The 19,924-nt window shown below is 39.7% G+C and overlaps 2 protein-coding genes across 2 annotated transcripts in view; both read left to right on the top strand.

Moving 5' to 3' along the window:
* Positions 1 to 19,924, top strand: part of CHAC2 (ChaC glutathione specific gamma-glutamylcyclotransferase 2) — a 709,760-nt gene that overhangs the window by 318,715 nt on the left and 371,121 nt on the right. The window lies entirely within an intron of this gene.
* The window catches only part of ACYP2 (acylphosphatase 2), a 914,175-nt gene continuing 909,073 nt past the window's right edge, over positions 14,823 to 19,924 (top strand). Inside the window, exon 1 of the mRNA XM_050753771.1 lies at positions 14,823 to 14,826. The gene's annotated coding sequence lies outside the window, so the exon portion shown is untranslated. The remainder of the gene's footprint in view (positions 14,827 to 19,924) is intronic.

The raw sequence follows: 19,924 nt of genomic DNA, 5'->3' as shown, positions 1-19,924 counted from the left end.
ACCTCTATCTGGTATTTCATTAAAAAGTAAAAATCATTACCATTTCCTTACACAATTATAAAAACAATAAAATGCGAACAGTTAGGGAAGGTGTTAAATGTAGAATTTTTATAAAACTTCTCTTAAAATATTTCAACAATTTTTTAATGAAGCCATTTAGCCATTAAAAACATGATATAAAAAAAGTGGTATGCATGGTTAAAATTAAGATGGTTTTATTAAATTCCTGTTCAAGACATTTTAATGATGATCTCCATAAATTCTTGATGGACACCATCAATGAGAAACTGTTCTTACTAGTAGGCAATTAAAAAAATAAATAAATAAAACCTTTTTATGCAACCATTCAAAAATTTATGACAGCTGAAATTATATTTAAGGAATTTAAGAGCTCTTCCATTGACAAATATAACTATTCAATTTCTTGTAATAGCATGAAGACATTTTAAATCCAAATGAACTTTTCATATCAAGGATTTCAAAATAATGAGGAAGCCTTGATTTTTAGAATACATATATTATAGAACAAAACCCTGTAGCTGGCTTGGACATAAGTAAAAGGGCCCATCCATGGATGGACAGAAAGAGCTTCTTGATTCCTATCTGGAGGTGCAGTCACAAGGAACCTCCATCTAGCCTGCCAGCCCCACCACCACCCCACTGGCATCACCTTAACCTACATGCTTGGCCAGTGCTCTTCAGACACCTAGAACATGAGATCCTTCAGTAGTGCCCAGACTTCTTATGCATACTGAGCAGCAAAATGCCCTGCAGCAGGCTGCTGGAGGAGATGAGGAGGTAGGCATGCCCCGGTACAGAAGCTAAGCCGGATAAGTACCTTCGCCACCCCCAACACACATGGGGAGTGTGCTAGCAGACACTGCTCCAGGCCACCCTCTAAGAAGCCTTAGATAAAACTGCTCCCTCCAGAGACAGCTGCCTGGGAGTTCCAGTCACCCCAGCCTTCCTAAGAGCTTAGGAGACCATTATCTTAGCACGCCATGGCAAACCCTATAAGAAGCTCTGGGATAGGGAGAAAACACAATCATTTTAAATAAGTATGGCATGTAAGTTCATTTTTCCAGTAAATATTCAGATGTGCTAACATTCACTGCTTACAGAAGAGCTTGTCAGTGTCTCACCTTTTCTATCTGAAAAGTGACATGGCTCCAGACTTAAAGGCCCCTTAGTTGCATGTTGTGAATATCAAATAAACTTCTGACCTGAATAAGAAATACAGAAAGATCACCAAATAAAACTGTCGTAACACAGCTGTCACTGACTCATTCATTCAAGTACCACTTATTAAGCACCCCTTATGTGACAGGAAATGTTTTAGACACTGAGAATAAACTGAAAAACAAAACAGGCAAAATGTCTTCCTTCATCGAACTTACTTTCCACAGGGGAGAGGAATACCTTTTAAAAATATTAATAAAGAAATTATATAGTATTAAAGTATGTGCTATCGAAAAAAAATAAAACAGAGGAATAGAGAGTGCTGAAGGGGAAGAAAATTGGGGAAGTTTGTGATTTCAGATACAATGGTCAGAAAAGACCTTGCTGAGAAGGGGATGTTTGAGCAACGATTTGAAACAGATGAGGAAACTGGTAACATGGATGTCTGAAAGGGAATCACTGCAGAAAATGGAAGTGCAAGGCCCTGGGGAGAGCATGCCCAATTTCAGGGAACAGAAAGGAGGCTGGCGAGACTGAGCTGAGTGGAAAAGGGGGAAGGCTGTCAGCAGGAGGTTACATCTTCACTTGGGATGTGAGGGGTAGATCCTGTAGAGCCCGGAGGCCACTGGTTTCTACTCTACATGAAATGGGGAGCCACTGGAAGGTGTTAAGCAAAGGAGGAACATGAGTTAAGTTTTAACAAGATTACTCTTGTTAAAAGAGTGATCTTGTTGTGTTGAGCATAGCCATAAGGAGGCGGGGTAGCATCGGGGAGTGAATTCAAAGGTGGCTGCAATAATATAGCTGAGTGGCCGGGCGCGGTGGCTCAAGCCTGTAATCCCAGCACTTTGGGAGGCTGAGACGGGCGGATCACTAGGTCAGGAGATCGAGACCATCCTGGTTAACACGGTGAAACCCCGTCTCTACTAAAAAAAAAAAAATACCAAACACTAGCTGGGCGAGGTGGTGGGCGCCTGTAGTCCCAGCTACTCAGGAGGCTGAGACAGGAGAATGGCCCGAACCCGGGTGGCGGAGCTTGCAGTGAGCTGAGATCCGGCCACTGCACTCCAGCCTGGGCGACAGAGCGAGACTCCATCTCAAAAAAAAAAAAAATAATAATAATAATAATAATAATATAGCTGAGTGGCAACAGTAGCTTGGACCAGGAAAGCAGTGTGGATGGCAAGAAGCGATCAGATTTTGGATGTGTTTCTTATCAAGAATTTCCTGTTGGATTGCATGTAGGACATGAGAGAAAATAAAAGTCATGGGCAATTCCAAGGTATTTGACTTCAACAACTGAAAAGGAGTCATCATGTATTGAGATGTGGAATAGCTTTAGAATAAGAGAAAATCTGGAGATCAGCTTGGGAATGCTAAATTTTAGATACTTCTTATTATCCAAATGGAGTTGTCGAGGAGGCACACAGATGTACGTGTCTGGAGTTCAGGGGAGAGGAGGCAAAAAGAGATCTCTTGAAACCAAGAGAATCTGCAAATAAAATTTCATGTTTGGCAAAATGACCAAAATAATAAGACAAAATGTCTAAACCTGAAAAGCCCAAGAATGGGTCCTGAAGAGAGTGATGTGGTATGAGGGGCTTTCCAATAACCCACCCTACAGAAGGAGAAGTGTTTCTAAAATGGAGGCCTGATTATGCTATCCCTCTACTCAGGACTCTGGTACAGCTCCCAGGCTCTAAGAATGAAGTGCAAACTCCTTAGCATGACTTGAACCCTCATCATCTATCACCTGCTTAATGATTCATTCGGCCTCATCTTTTGCCACAACATTCCCCCCAATCCCCTGCCCCCACAAAAGCATTCTCCACTTCAAGGAGGCTGGCTGACTTTTTAAAACTCAATACTTACAGCTATCTCCGATGTTTCCCTTCCCCACTTTCTTACCCAGACTAAACCCTATTGCTCTTTCAAGTTTCTGATAAGATATCGTTTCATTCCTTATTCTCATTGCCTTTTAACCCACTAGGTTATAAGCTCTGTGAAAGGCAATTAGTTCTTTGTAGCTGCTGTAACAAATTACTACAAAATTGGTGGCTTACAACAGTAGAAATTTATTCTTACTCAGTTTTGGAGACCAAAAGTTGAGTGTTTCAGTGGGCTGAAACTGAGTTGTGGGAAGGGCCCCACTCCCAGTGGAGGCTCTAGGGGAGAATCCTTCTTGTGGCCTTTTCCTTCTGGAAGCTGTCCTGCCTCCGAGGCCCATGGCTTTGCATCTCCCCTTCCTTTATCACATTGCCTTCTTCCTCTTCCCTCACATTCCCTCTGCATCCCTCTTAGAAGGACACTGTGATTACATTCAGGGCCCACCCAGATAATCCAGAATATTCTCCCCAAATCAAGATCCTTAACTTCATCACATCTGCAAAGTCTCTTTTATCAGACAGGGTAACCTATTCACAAGTTCTGTGGATTAGGACTTGGATCACTATATGTACTAGTCATTATTTAGCCTACTACAGTCAAGACTGGCTGTTCTATTCGTCACAATATTCCCAGCAGCTAGTGCTGCATCTGCCACATAAGAACCCAGTTAATAGTACTGAAGAATATGTGAATGAATTTAGTGAGTTTTTATCACCTGAATGTCTCATTAATCTTCCTCTTAGACACGACAAGAGATAAGTCATTACAGTAGTCACTCTTCTCCATGGTTTCACTTTCTGTGTTTCAGTTACCCATGGTCAACTTCAGTTTGAAAATATTAAATGGAAAATTTCAGAAATAGACAACTCATAAGTTTTAAATTGCGCATTTTTCTGAATAGCGTGATAAAAATCTTGCACTTTCTACTCCATCCCACCCAGGATATGAATCATCTCTGCCCAGCATATCCACGCTGTATATGCTACCTGCCTGTTAGTCACTCAGCAGCCATCTGAATTTCCTTGTGATCACTAGATTACAAGAAAAAGGAGGGTGAGTATGGTACATGAGATATTTTGAAAGAGACCACATTCACATAACTTTTATCACACTGTATTGTTATAATTGTTCTATGTTTATTATTAGTTATTGTTGTTAGTCTCATACTGTGCCTAATTTCAAATTAAACTTCATCATAGATATGTATATATAGGAAAAAACATAGTATAGGGTTTGGCAGTATCCATGGTTCCAGGAATCCACTGGCGTCTTGGAACATATCACTCACAAATAAGAAGGGGCTACTGTATCTCTTATCAACTTATTTTTGATAAACAAAAAGAAGTTTTCATTTGATCATACAGCTTTTTCTCCTAGTATCAGATTTGACAAAGTTTATTAAGCTAGGGGAAAAAAAATCCTTGGTCAGGTTATTGAGATGAAATACAGAAAAGATCACTGGGGTTCTTATCAAACTTAAACCTTACTATAAACTTCTAATTACCTTCCCAAAATATAAATAATAAATCCTTTGGGAAGACCACAATTTGCTGTGAGAATGGTTAATAAGGGTTGGTGTGGGGGATTCAGTTACCAGTAGTGAATGAGGTCCTGGGAGTCCAGATCCCAAGGACACATGTGAGGCTTAATTTTCTCAGCTTTATCATCCCAAAATGCCCCCTTTCTGATTAAGTCCCAGTAATGTTCCCTTGCATAACACAGTTCATTTAAAACTTTAAATTCATAAGAAAATGATATAAAGAAAATATAAAACACAGCTAAGTAATTTTAAGGAGAATGTGAATAAGGGCTACTCATGGTACATAACTATGGTACATGACTACCCAGAATAAAAACATTTCCCATCTTCCCTTCCAGCTAAGTGCAGCCAGGTGACTAGTTGCTGAAAAATGGAGTATAAATGGAAGCTGTATGTAATAAGTGCCCTTAAAGAAAGAAGAATGATCTTTCTCTCCTACCTTTTTCCTTACTCCTGGCTAGAGAGTGGGCATGATGATTAGAGTTGAAGCAGCTGTCTTGGAACATGAGGCATCAAATTAAGAATAACAGAGCACTAAGATAGAAGAAACTGAATCCTGATAATCATGTAACTACCATAAAAATCCTGGGTTTCTTACCTCTGGAGTCCTCTGTGTTGATCAGAAATATACTTCTATCTTATGTAAGCCACTGTTACTTTTATTTATCGGTTACGCATAGCTGAATCTAATCCAAAGTGATTCAGAATGTGGATACCTGGAAGTGGGTACCTAAAAAATATTAGGTATTGGCTTCTTAGGTGTGGTGGGTAGTAGGTGACAGCAAATTATTAGAGGGTGGAAATCTAGGAACCCTCTTTTCATGATGGCAGAGCTCCCTCATAACATGGTGGCTGGTTTCTAAAAGAAAGCATCCCAGAAAGGCAGGTAGAAGCTGCCTCACCTTTTATGACCTTGCATTGGAAGTCACTTGGTGCTATTCTGCCATACTCTCATTGAGGCGGTCAAAAGTTGCAAGTTTCAAGGACAAGAAACATAGACTGTACTTTCATGGAGAAATAACATGCTCATTTTGTAAGAAGAACTCGTAGGATGGGAGATATTGTTAGAGCCATCTTTGGCGAGGGGAAAGGTCTATAACTGTCTATACTTCAGAATACAATTCCTGCCCCACTCCCCGCAAAAAAACAGCAAAAATAATAAGTAATGTGAAAGACTCCATGGGGCTTACTAACCATTGTTGTCCTCAGGGATGTCCTTGCATGGAAATAGAAAAGAAAAAACTTTCCAGGAGCAAAGCCAAAACTACACCGGTGAATGGATGGGGGAGTTCCTTCCAAAGATCAGAATCGGGGGTTTCCGGATGGCTAATCAAGGAACTTATCCCTCACATTCCTGCCTGCAGGGAATTTGTAATTGCTAAGGACCAGTGAATGATGGTTGTTTTCATTCTGTCCATTTCTAAATGGGAGTTTTTATTGCAATTATCCTATTCCTTCTCCCCAATATGGTATGTTAGTTGTGTTTATGGCAATTTGTCTTTTAATTTATGCACTACCAGAACTTTAAAAGTCACACCCAGGTTTCATGGACAGGTTTGCCTAACTCTCAGAGATCCTGGACTTTGAACTACAATTAGTAACTTAATGGAATTCAAGGTTGCCTCCCTAAAAAGGAAGAGGGTGACCAAAAATCCAAATTTGCCCCAAATGTTCATGTTCTCCTTTTTCCATGAGAATAGAGCCTTGCATTTTTAGCTAGTCATTTGACCCCACAGAACACTAACCATACCCCAGCATTCATTGGAGCGGGGAGTTGGCATGTAATTAAGTTCTAGAACATGGAAACATCATTTGTAACTTCCAAGAAGTGTCCTTAAATAAAGAAGACATGCCCTTCATCAATCCCTTCTCCTCGTTGCTAACTGGAAGACCAAAGTGAATTCAAGTGACCATCTTGGGCCCTGAAGCAGACACACTATGCTGATAGAGTAACAGAAAAAAGGACTGCAGCTCCTTGATGACTGCTAAGCTTCCATACTAATCCTGGAAAGTTTACTTCAAGGTTCCTTTATATGAGATAAAAACAAACTTCTATTTGTTTAAGCTGTTATTTGGGATTCTTCTGTTTGCACACCAAATCCTAATTGATACAGCATATAGTTGAATGGGGGAAGATGCTATAATATCAAGTAGATTAAAATAAACGTTAGTCATATAATGACATCCTGCTTCACAAAAAAAAATCGAGTGACAAAAAATGATTCAGAGATGTCCTCTGCCACCACATGGCAGCCAAAGATAGCTTTCAAAATTTGAATTAGATCTCATTAACTCTCTAGCTTAAAATTAAAATCTCTATCCTATAATCCTTAAAATTAAAAATCTCTATCCTATAATTTCCCCTGGGATAAATCTCCTTAACCTAATATAATATTCCCCGTGTGACCTGGCCCCTTCTACCACTCCAATCTGACTTACTCCCGAATCCTATCCCACTTTGAGGTGCGCCCACAGTGGTTTTTCAGTTCCTATTACTCAGAACCATAGCTGGAGGCAACAAATTATACAATTGGTCTCCTGAATACATTCTCTAAAATAGATATCTATTTTAAAGTAAATTTTAGCATGACAACTGTTAATATTATGGAGAATTAAAGCAAGATCATGATATATGTAAACGGAAACCAAGAAAGTGGCTCTTCAGGTTACCTCCCACACTACTGGCCTGGTTCATCCCTAGACTTACTCCAAAAATTGTAAAAGCTAGCTCTGCCCTGAATCTTATTCACCATGTTCCCTCTCACATCATACTCTTCCATTATCTCTTCACCCAGATAATTTTTATTATTTTTCATATATCAACTATCCCTACCAAATTTCCCCATTATAGTTGCTCATCATGCCACATCAATTTCTACTATTTCTTGATGATATATCAGTTTCCTGATGGAACCATGTGTATTTGTTTCCGTGAATATTTACAAATATCATTTTTCCCTCACTAGACTGTGAGTTTCATGAGTCAGAAAATATGTTGGTCTTAGTTCATCAATGAATCCCTGGAGTGCAACAATGTACCTAACATATTGTAGACTCTTAATAAATACCTGTTGAATGAATCATTGAGAAACATAGGGTTGATACCAAAAGAATTACAAAATTGATACATCAAAAGTAAAAGAAAGAGCTGGGGGAAAAGTATGAAATAATGGTGGCATGAACATGGATGGTAAGTTCAGAGAAGGGCAGGTAATAAATGTGCTACAAAGCACTTGTTCTAGGCGATGAGAGAAATATAAAAGAGTACAAAGCATAGTCCCTACCCTTTGGAGGCATAATAAGGCTTGCGTAAAAGAAAAAAAAGTCAATTAACAATGAAAGGTAGAAAAATATGTGAGACCACCGAACAATATGTTATAGTATTTCAATGTCAAGAAAAGTTAAAACAGACTGGAAAAAAATGAGGGACAATAATAATTTTTGAGAACTTGCTGTGTACCAGGACTGTGTTAAGCACTTGACAATTGTTTTATGTAACTCTTAAAATAACCCATGAGCAAGGTATTAATACCCTTAAAGATGAGACTGAAAGAGTTTAAACATGCGTAAGTAATAAAGCTTACCCGTGCAATGCCAAAATTTGAACCTTAGTGTTTCCAAATTTGAAATCGGTATACTAATCATCTATGTAGTAAAGATGAAAGTTCAGTTTATCGATAAAGAATGTACAGAGGTTGCACAGAGGTTACACAGGCAGAGGGAATGTATGAATGATAATCAGGGAGAAAGTAGAGTTGACACAAGCCATAGAGAAAAGTCAAGGTATAATGAATAGCTTACTGTAGTCATAGCTAGAGGGTTCCTATATTAGTAGAATCAAAGATGAAGTTAGGAACAGAATTAGGGTTAAACAGGAGAGTCAACTAACAGCAGACTAAGGTAAATTTGGCTTTTATCCTATAGGCAACCGGAAGTTACTATAAGCCCCTGGGATGGCAAATGGCAAGTAGCAAAATGAAAATGGTAGTCTATTTGGATTGGAGTAGGAAAAGAAACAGATTTACATAGGAAAACTCAGCATACTTGAGATCAAAAACTATTAGGACTGAATATAATTATAGATTACTTAATGCCAAATCTCATTTGCAGATGAAACTGCAGCCCAATTTAGTAACTTCTCCAAAGGTGGTAGAACTGCTAGGACTGTAACTTGGTTTTCTAACTACTCTTTTCACTATGACATAGAAACAGATGAAGAAATTGAAGACAAATAGAGAGAAACCAGAATCAACACTAACTCCAAGATTTTAGGCCAGGATAACTGACCTAAAATATAATAAAGACATGACTGTCAGATAAAACATGATATTATTGTCAGCTAAAAAGTATTTAAGAACTAATCTTTGTGGCAGAGACACTAAGATGGCCCCCAGTGATTTTCACTTCTTATTATTCATACCCTTATATAATCCCCTTCCCTGGAGTGTAGGCTGGCCTATCAACTTAGTTCTAACCAAAAGAATAAAGCAGCATTTTCATAATTAGATTACAAGAGACTATGACTTCTAACTTGCTGGCAGAAGTTCTCTCTTGCTTGCTGTGATGAAATCAAGCTGCCCTATTGTGAGATGCACTATGGAGAGGTTTTCTTGGCAAGTAATTGAAAGAAACCTTTGGTTGACAGTCAAAGAATTGCAAGACCCTCAGCTCAACACCCTCAAGTACCTAACTCGTGACAATACCATGTGAGCTCAGAAGCAAATCCTTCCCAGTGAAAATTTCAGATGAGACCCCAGCCCTGGCCAATAACTTGATCGCAGCCTTTTCAAGAGACCCCAAAGATAAGAACCCAGCTAAATTTTGCCCAAATTTCTGACCCACAAAAATGAGATAATAAATTTGTGTTGCTTTAAACTGCTAAGTTGATAGTAATTTGTTATGCAGCAATAGACAATTAGTAGAAGACTATTTGAAAGAAAAGGCTGTTTGGTTTCAGGTGACAGAAGAATCACATGAAGTTTCTGTAGAGCACCAGGGATGGAATCAAAGTTTTTGAAGACAATAAATTGGTAAGAAGCAGAAAACAGGAGTAAGCTTAAGAACTTCAACCAAAACATATGACAGTGAAAAAATAAAAATATGCATAATGGAAATGAAGAGAAAAACTCTTTAAAAGAAGTTTAGGTAACAAAAATAAGATATTGTGGATATTGTTTGGAAATAGGGTTTATTTAAAGAAACTAAATTTTGTTCAAACATAAAAATTGCCATTAAGTGGGGAAACAAGAGAATATATGATTAAAACCATTGTGCTATGTGCAAACCTGGAAGCCTCAGTAAAAATTCAGCAGTTCAGGGGCCAGGCGCAGTGGTTCAGCCCTGTAATCCCAGCACTTTGGGAGGCCAAGGCGGGAGGATCACAAGATCAGGTGATAGAGACCATCCTGGCTAACACAGTGAAACCTCATCTCTACTAAAAATACAAAAAATTAGCCAGGCATGGTGGCAGGCGCCTGTAGTCCCAGCTACTCAGGAGGCTGAGGCAGGAGAATGGCATGAACCTGGGAGGCGGAGCTTGCAGTGAGTCGAGATCGCGCCACTGCACTCCAGCCTGGGCGACAGAGGGAGACTCCGTCTCAAAAAAAAAAAAAAACAGCAGATCTGGAATTTTGCTCTCAGTGCCCATCTTTCACTTACAGAACTATCAATAAACAGCACAACTCCATGGTCAAAGTACCCCTTGAAAATAATAAACTATGATGGCATTATTTTGTTTTAAAATGTTAACATCAGCAATTTGGCAAAATATAACTAGAAACTTCCAAGACATTTTTGAAGGGACTTTTTCATTTTACCTTCAATTTTTATAATCTTGCTTTTAAAAAATTAAGTTGAGGCTGGGCACGGTGGCTCACGCCTGTAATCCCAGCACTTTGGGAGGCCAAGGTGGGCAGATCATGATGTCAGGAGATCGAGACTATCCTGGCTAACACAGTGAAACCCCGTCTCTACTGAAAATACAAAACATTAGCCAGGTGTGGTGGCAGGCGCCTGTAGTCCCAGCTACTCAGGAGGCTGAGGCAGGAGAATGGTATGAACCCGGGAGGCAGAGCTTGCAGTGAGTCGAGATTGTGCCACTGGACTCCAGCCTGGGCGACAGAGCAAGACTCTGTCTCAAAAAAAAAAAAAAAAAAAAAAAAAAAGAAGTTGAATTTTCATTGAAATACTCCTTTCTTAATAAGAATAAATTTTAATACTCTGGAGGTTGCATAGGAAATTTTATTTTCTCTTAAAGGAGAGAATTTCATTAACTATTCTACTCTTATTCCACCTGGTAATTTTGATTTCAGCACAGAGGAAAATGACAAGATATAATTGACATCCTAAGACACGGTATTTTAAAAAACTATTTTCATTCCAATATAAGGATTTATAAGGTTTCTAGAGAGTCCACTTATTAACAGTATTTTAGTTCAGAGAAAGTAGGATTCTATTCTACATGGGCAGGCATGAAATAAACTGTGAATAACCACTTCCCGCAAAACAACAAAAGGAATCTTGTTTATTTTTTCAGCTTCATTGAGGCATGATTGACAAATAAAAATTGTGTATATTCAAGGTGTACAACATAATGATTTGACTTATGTATACATTGTGAGATGATTACCACAATCATATTAATTGACACAGCCATCACCACACATAGCTATCATTTTGTAGTGGGGAGGAGGGGTTGAGGATACTAAAGATCTACTCCCTTAGCAAATTTCAATTATACATTATTAACTTTAGTCACTATGTTGTATATTATACCCCCAGAATTTATTCATCTCATAACTGAAAGTTTGTACCCTTTGACTAACTATGTGAACTCTATTTCCCTGATCCCCTAGCCCTTGGCAACCAACAGTCTACTCTTGGCTTCCGTGAGTTCCACTTTTTTAGATTTCACTGGTAAGTAAAATCATGTGGTATTTGTCTTTCTGTGCCTGGCTTATTTCATTTAATGTAATCACAAATAGCAGGACTTACCTTTGCGTGTCTGAATAATATTCCATTGTTATATGACACATTTTGTTTATCCATTTATTGGTCAGCAGACACTTAGGTTATTTATGTATCTTGACTATTATAAAGAATGCTGCAATAAAATGGGAATATAGATATCTCTTCAAGATCCTGCTTTTATTTCCTTTAGGTATATACCCCGAATTAAGATTACTAGATCATACAGCAGCTCTGTTTTTAAATTTTTGAGGAACCATAATAGTTTGCCATAATGCTGTACCATTTTACATTCCCATCAACAGTGTAAAAAGGGTTCCCTTTTCTCCACATGCTTGCAAACATTTGCTATCTCTAGTCTTTTTTATAATAGCCCTTTTAACAGATGGAAGGTGATAGCTTATTGTGGTATTGATTTGCATTTCCTTGGTGATTAATGACATCGAGCACCTGTTGCAATTGTATGTCTTCTTTCAAGAAATGTCTTTTGGATCCTTTGCCCAAGGTTATTTGTTTTATTTGCTATTGAGTTGTGTGAATCCAAAAGGAATTTTGTTAATGTAACACAGAAACTACTTTAGAAAGAGGAATACTTCCCCATTCCAACCCCTTAGCAAAGGAGACAAGGGACACAACATATGCACGAGAGATTATTTCCTAATTTGCAGACATTTAGAAGAAGCCATATTGAAGAAGACCAGCATGCTTCAGTTCCAGCAGGGCCTCTATACAGGCAGGAGTTATGAACATGACCAGTACAACGACTACATCGGATATGGACTGAATTGTGTTTCCCAAAAATTCGTATGTTGAAACCCTTATTCCTAATGAGATTATATTTATAGAAAGGGCCTTTAAAGGGGTAATGAAGGTTAAATCAGGTCATAAGGGTGAGGCTCTAATTCCAAAGGACTTGTGTCCTTATACAAAGAGGAAGACACCAGGGATGCACACGCAGAGGGAAGGCCATATGAAGACACAATGAGAAGGCAGCTATCTACAAGGCAAGGAGAGACAGACCTCAGGAGAAACCAAACTTACTGACACCCTGAGCTCAGATTTCCAACCTCCAAAACTGTGAGAAAATAAATTTCTGTTGTTTAAACTACCTAGTTTGTGGTATTTTGTTATGGAGCCCTAACAAACTAATATGACATCGATTTTATTCATCTATTCTCTCTCATAGTATCCAGCACAGGCATTCAGAAAAAATTTCAGTATAAAGGAATGAATCCCAATCAAGGGTAGCTACAGAGAGACAGAAAGAAAACAGCTGGCATAAACTCTCTATTAAAGATGTTACTTAAGAAACTACAGAGATGTTAAGAATTATCTACATTTAGTGTAAGAAACAATGTATAAGGAAGCAACTTGGCCAATGCAGGAAATAAATGCTATGAAATGTCATAAGATTCAAACACTGATTTGTCCACACACAAAACCAGGACAATGAAAGGTGATTGGCTAAACAAGACCAGAATTGAGAAAACTCCCACCTTGTGGTGCTTTGTCAGTTTATTACATTACAGGGTTGGAATGTAGACGTTAGAACCACAAAATATCGTTTTTGTCATTTATTATACATGAGATCACATTTATTTTTATGTAGCAATAATATACATGGATGTATGCATTTTATATGCGTACTTTGTATGTAATCATACATTAGAGTATTGTTTTTCTCTACTTATCCTTTTGTTGACATTAGAAAGCCCAAAATTAACAAGCTTTTTAAATGTCATAAAAGAGAAGTCAGCTGAGCCAAGAGGATAGGACTGATAGTGGTCTTCACGATTCTGGTTACTCAAACAAACTTGCTCCTTCCTGGGACTCAGCACTCCATACACTGTCTTACAGTGGACACAGGGTTAGAGTAGCTATTGCGATATTTTCAATCCTACCATAATTTTAGAAACATTGCTAAACTTCAAGTCCGAAGATACTTAAATGCAAGCAACTATATCAGTCAGGCTTCTCCAGACACACAGAACAAATAGGATATATTCGGCAAATCTCCAATTTGTAGGACAGGCCAGCAGACTGGAATGCAGACAGGATTTTGTATATTATAGTCTTGAGGCAGAATTCCTTTTTGTTTTTTTTAAGGAAATCTTAGTTTTCGAACTTAAAGCTTTCAACTGATTAGCTGAGGCCCACCCACATTATGGAGGATAACCTCTTACACTTTTTGTTTTGTTTTTGTTCTCTTTTCAACTTTTATTTTGAGCTCAAGGAGTACATGTGCAAGTTTGTTACAAAAGCAATTTGGGTTTCATGGGGATTTGGAGTACAGATAATTTTGTCACCCAGTTAATCTGCATAATACCTAATAAATATTATAGTTTCTCAATCTTTACCCATCTCCCACCCACTACCCTCAAACAGACTCCAGTGTCTGTTGTTCCCTTCTGTGTGTCCATTTGTACTCAATATTTAGTTCACACTTACAAGCGAGAACATGCAGTATTTTTCTGTTCCTGCATTAATTTGATTTGGATAATGACCTCCAGCTCCATCCATGTTGCTGCAAAGGCCATAACATTTTTTTAAAAGCTGCATAGTATTTCATGGTGTATATGCACCACACTCTTCTTATCCAGTCCATCACTGGTAGGCATCTAGACATGATTCCACATCTTTGCTATTGTGAACAGTGTACATGTACATGTATCTTATGGTAGAATGATTTATATTCCTTTGAGTATATACCCAGTAATGAGATTGCTGGGTCGAATGAATGCTAGTTCTGCTTTTGGCTATTTGAGGAATCACCATACTGCTTTCCACAATGGCTGAACTAATTTACAGTCACACCAACAGCGTACAAGTGTTCCCTTTTCTCTGCAACTTTGCCAGCATCTTTTCTGACTTTTTATTAATATCCATTCTGACTGTTATGAGATGGTATCTCATTATGGTCTTGATTTGCATTTCCCTAATGATAAATCATATTGAGAATTCTTTCATATGTTTGTTGACCACATGCATGTCTTCTTTTGAAAAGCGTTCACATCCTTTGTCAATTTTTAATGGGTTTTTCGCATAATGATTTCTGAGTTTCTTAGAACCCTGAGCTGCAGGGTAAGGGACCTTGGCAGTGTAAATGGCAGAGGGCCTTTCACTTGTCTCTTGGGGCTTCACTTCAGAGAAATTAAGAGTTGCTGCCAATTGGAACAATCAGCCCCAGGATGGGTAGCTGCATTGAGGGCCCAAGCCAGGAGGCCCTGCCTGGTGATGAACAGGGGGATGAGGGGCTTACAGGGAAGACAGAATGGCCTCTTCTCCCTAGGGCAGCTGTGGCATGCTGGAGGTATGAGTAGAACACTTAGGGTCTTTGTTCCTTCTCCAGTCCAAAGGCAGCAAGGGCAGTACCTCTGCAGTTGCAATGGCAGAGGGACTTTTAGTTACCTCTGGGAGCCTCATGCTGGAGAAAGAGCCACTGACAATGGAAATGTTCATCCAGGGGTGGGGCAGCTCTGCGGGGGGGGCAGGGCTGCTTGGTGAAGAGTAGGAGGTAGAGGCTCACAGGGAAGAAAGACTGAGAGGCTGGGCTCCTCTCTCTATCATGACTATGTCATGCTCAAGGTGCCAGCAAAACATCCAGGCTCTTTGTTCCTTCTCCATCCCAAGGACAGCAAGTAGTATTTCTGCAGCTCCAGTGGCAATAGGGCTCTGGGTTGTCTCTGGGATTTCTGTAAGAATTAAAGAATGAGGAAAGAAACATGAAAGGCAGCTCGCCAGTCAAGACAAGTTTATTTTAGAGAAAACAAACCTGAGAGGAGCTTCTGTACAAGTTAGGTCAGAAGCACATTCTCTTACAGACTAAGAGTTTTTAAAGATTCAGGGTGGGAGAGTTTATCAGAGGCTTGGACTGCTTCTGTGTCTCTGTTGTACTTATCTGGGAGGGAGAGTTGTGTGTCCGTTTCCAAACATCTTTCTGCAACTGCAGGCATACCCCCGAGTCTGCTTTTAGCTTCTCTGTCTTAGTGCACCTGAAGGGAAAGGAATATGCTTATTAAGGCCCACTGTTTTACTGGGGCCCATTGTATGAGGGTAAATTTTGGCAGTTACCCAAGGGATTCTCCCCCCACCCTCTCCATGTCCGAGCTGTCTTATCTATGTTTTACTGTCTGCTCTTTCTGGCTGCTCATAGACAGAAGAGAAGTGATTTCCTTGAAATGCATGAGGGTAGAAAGAGAGCTGGAACTTAAAGTGGCGGTGTTTGTCCAAGATGATGGTGCCCCTGCTCTGTCAATTTCCTCCCCAGAGAAACACAGAGCCACCACTGACTGATGTGCTCAGGCGGGATAGGGTGGCTATGTTGGAAGTCCACATAGGGAGGCCCTGCCCAGTGAGGAGTAGCAGGGACAGGGACCTGTATGGGAAAGTCTGGCCACTTTTCTGTAAGGCAGCTGCACTATGCTGGAGACCCACAATGGTCCTTAAATTCTTCACTCCCTCCCAAGCCTGAGGACAGTAGGAGCAGAGACTGCAGCAGCAAAAATGATGGGCCTGTCTGTTACCTCTGGGAGCTCCATCCCAGAGAAATGCAGAGCTGCTACCTGCCTGAGTGCTCAGGCAGGGGTGAGGTGGCTGTGCTGAGGTCCCAGGAGTGCAGGCTTTGCCTGGTGAGGTGTAGCAGAGGCAAGTCAGTTCACTCCTCAGCAGTCTGGATGCAGCCCCTATCCTCAGGGATGTGAGAGAGCCTAGCCTCCCTTGTTGGTGGAGCTACTGCTGCTGGTCTGGAGTGCTCAGGGGTCCAAGGCCCTTTGGACTCTCATGTGCCTGAGCTATGGCTCTGCCCAAAACCCACATAGCTCTCCGTGTCAGTCAAGAGGCCCCAGGGGGATGAGGTCAGGGGGATCTCCTCTGCCCCGGGTAGCAAAGGTCTGTTGCAGAAATGTGGGCCCCTGGGGACTCTCACTCACCATTTCCCCATAGTGGGGAGCCTCCCTTGACTCAGCAGCAGTCCCAGGTGGGTGGCTTCCTGTCTTGCTCTTCTCTGTTCACCATGGACCTTGTTGCTTCCTTGATGAATCCCAGTGTTTCCTCCTGAACCATCTAGTTGAAGAGCTAGTGTCCACAGGCTGCTCTACATCCTCTCTGTGAGAGTGGTGCTCACTAGCTGCTTCTAGTCAGCCACATTGGTACTCACTGTCCTCTTTTACTTAAAGTCAACTGATTCTACATGTTAATCACATGTACAAAATATTTTCCCACAACATCTAGACCAGTGACTGACCAGACAACTGGGCACCATGAACAAGTAAACACAGAAAATTTAACCATTATAGCAAACAAAAGACACCCATGGAGGGTAGAGTTGCCAAGCTAACACCTACCCATGAAACCCTTAAATTTCTAACAAGTTATTGTGCAAATGCAATGTAACATTATCATCTGTGTCTATTATTCTATGAATATAGAGTGCAGGTAGACGAGGCTTTACAAAAATATCTGTCATTATAAATACATTGGTATTCTCAAACACCACCATCTTCAGATGGACTAAGACTGTAAGTGATAAAAGCACAGTAGTTCTTCAGATTAATGGATCTGATATAATTTCCCTTGCAGTTTACTTAAAATACTTTATTGTTAATTAGGATAAAGAATGAAACTGCCTGCTAAACTCTGCTAAGAAATGTATGACCCTTTTGTATGCATTTTTCACTAGGTTAAGTCAAACCATGGTAGCATTTCAGCTTACTTAAAATACAATCGGACACAGCTCTATGTCCTTATATCTACAGGTCTAAATATCATATCCTTTGCCTATCAGTTTATATGCCTTATATGATATTTGTCTACTAATCAATTACTTTAAAAGGAGAACTAGTCTAACCTGATAATTTCAAGGATTTAAATATACTCATTCCACTCCTGATGAGTATGCTGCATGATCATTTGATTTTCTCTTTAACTCAGTTTATTGCCCCTAGACTTACTTTATCTTTATCTGCATTAGGTTGAATTTTTGACTGAATGCAGTGGCTCACGCCTGTAATCCCACTACTTTAGGAGGCTGAGGCCGGCAGATTACCTGAGGTCAGGAGTTCGAGACCAAACTGACCAACATGGAGAAACCCTGTCTCTACTAAAAATATAAAATTAGCCTGGAGTGGTAGCGCATGCCTGTAACCCCAGCTACTCGGGAGGCTGAGGCAGGAGAATCGCTTGAACCTGGGAGGCAGAGGTTGTGGTGAGCAGAGATTGTGCCATTGCACTCCAGCCTGGGCAACAAGAGTGAAACTCTATTTAAAAAAAAAAAAAAAGAAAAGAAATTTTCAGTTGTCATCTGAAAACAATGAAGAGAGTAAGACTTTTGTGATCAGTTTGCCCTGTTTTCCCAAATTTGGTCTACAGCATTTTCCATTGTTTTGAAATTATTTAGGACCTTACCCTTAGTCCTCCAGTTAAAAAAGGTAAGCAGTGATCAACTTCAGTTTATTACTGATCCATTGATAACATCTTGTCAACTGAGGAGACTGTCATCTTATCACTTCATTCTATTATATGTCTATAATGAGTTGTTATGTCTTCCAAAAAGATATGTTTAAGTCCTAAATTTTGGTACCTGTGAATGTAGTCTTATTTGGATAGAGGGTCTTTGCAAATGTAATTAAGATGAGGACATATTGGATTAGATTGGAACCTAAGTCTAATAACTGACATAAGGAAAAGGAGATTTGGCAACACATAGACACACACACAGGGAAGAAAGGAAGATAGAGACAGAGATGGTGCAACTACAAGACAAAGAACACCAAAGATTGCCAGGAGCCATTATAAGCTAAGAAGAAACAAGGAAGGATTCTTCACTGGAGCCTTCAGAGAGAGCATGGCCCTGCTCAACCCTTGATTTTGGATATCTAGCCTGCAGAACCATGCTGAGATAAATTTCTGTTAGTTTAAGCCACCAAGATTGGGTTAATTTGTTACAGCAGCCCTAGGAAACAAATATGTCACAAAATATTATTTCGCATCGCTATGGATATACAGCTGTTCAAGTGGTCAGTTTGCCTCCATTTTGTTCAGCCTACAACTGTGTGATGCCCATCATTTCTTCATAAGTCAATAGCAACATGCTACCACTAACAAAGCTCTTTTCTCTTGCAAAATCTTTTATCTTTAGAGAAACACCATGCAGTGGTTTATTATGTTGTACTGTTGTTGTTGTTGTTGTTGTTGTTGTTGTTGTTGTTATCGCTGTTGTTGTTACTATTAATATTAGTGTTATTTTCATTTTACGGGTTGAGACACAGGACAGTCAGGGGGATCACACAACTAATTAGGGGAGAGGAGAGGTTACCCATAGCACCCCAAGAGAGAAATGTACTTAAGACAGAATTCTATGTGCTGTGACTGAAATTAAGTTTTGAGACTAGCCAGTATATAGAATATGCTCAGAAAGTATGTTTAAATAAATTGTACTAGCACCTTCTGATATCAGATTCTGCCTACAGCTGGACAAGACAGAGGCCATAGCAGGGCTAATCACATTACAGGAACTGCATTCATATCATTTGTGGTCAGATAGTTAGTTCTATGTCTATATGCATAACCTAATAACTTTATATTTTAAATAAATTGATTTTAGGCCAGACACAGTTGTTCACACCAGTAATCCCAGCACTTTGGGAGGCAAAGAGGGAGGACAGCTTGAGGCCAGGAGTTCAAGACCAGCCTGGGCAACATAGTAAGACTCTGTCTCTGTGAAAAAATTGAAAATTAGCTGGGCATGGGTGCATGCACCTGTAGTTCCAGCTACTTGGGAGGCTGAGGCGGAAATACCACGTAAGTCCAGGAGGTTGAGGCTGCAGTGAACTATGATCATGTCACTGTACTCCAGCCTGGGTGACAGAGCAAGATCCCGTCTCTAACAAAATTGTTTTTTATTTTATTTGGAGTGTCTACACTTTAATTCTTGGGGATATGAGAGGATAACATGTCCCTTATTCATAAACATGTATAACACATACACATTCTGTAAAAAAGCTAACTTGCTTTCTTGGTTTTGCATACTTTAATCACCAGCATTTTGACCTTAATAATCAAGTAGTACCTACTCAGCTGTGGTATGTATTAATACAACCAAGGGCTTTATTTTAAAAAATCAAGTGTCATTGCAAATGACTGATGAGACACCCTGAAAAACAAAAATATTAAATTTGGAAGATACTGGAGAAGATATTGTCATGTGAGCACAGTTTTGTGTCAAAGAGTTTTCAGTCTTCTGTAAGTGAAGTATTTTTATATATAGATTTATATGCAAACTACAGGATGTAAATATTGGTCCTGAAACCCATCTTCAATTCCTTCCCACACAACGTGACCAACATCTGACCAGGA

The sequence above is a fragment of the Macaca thibetana genome, chromosome 13 (assembly GCF_024542745.1).
Source record: "Macaca thibetana thibetana isolate TM-01 chromosome 13, ASM2454274v1, whole genome shotgun sequence".
Lineage (NCBI taxonomy): Eukaryota > Metazoa > Chordata > Mammalia > Primates > Cercopithecidae > Macaca > Macaca thibetana.
This window is presented reverse-complemented; position numbering and strand designations above follow the sequence as displayed.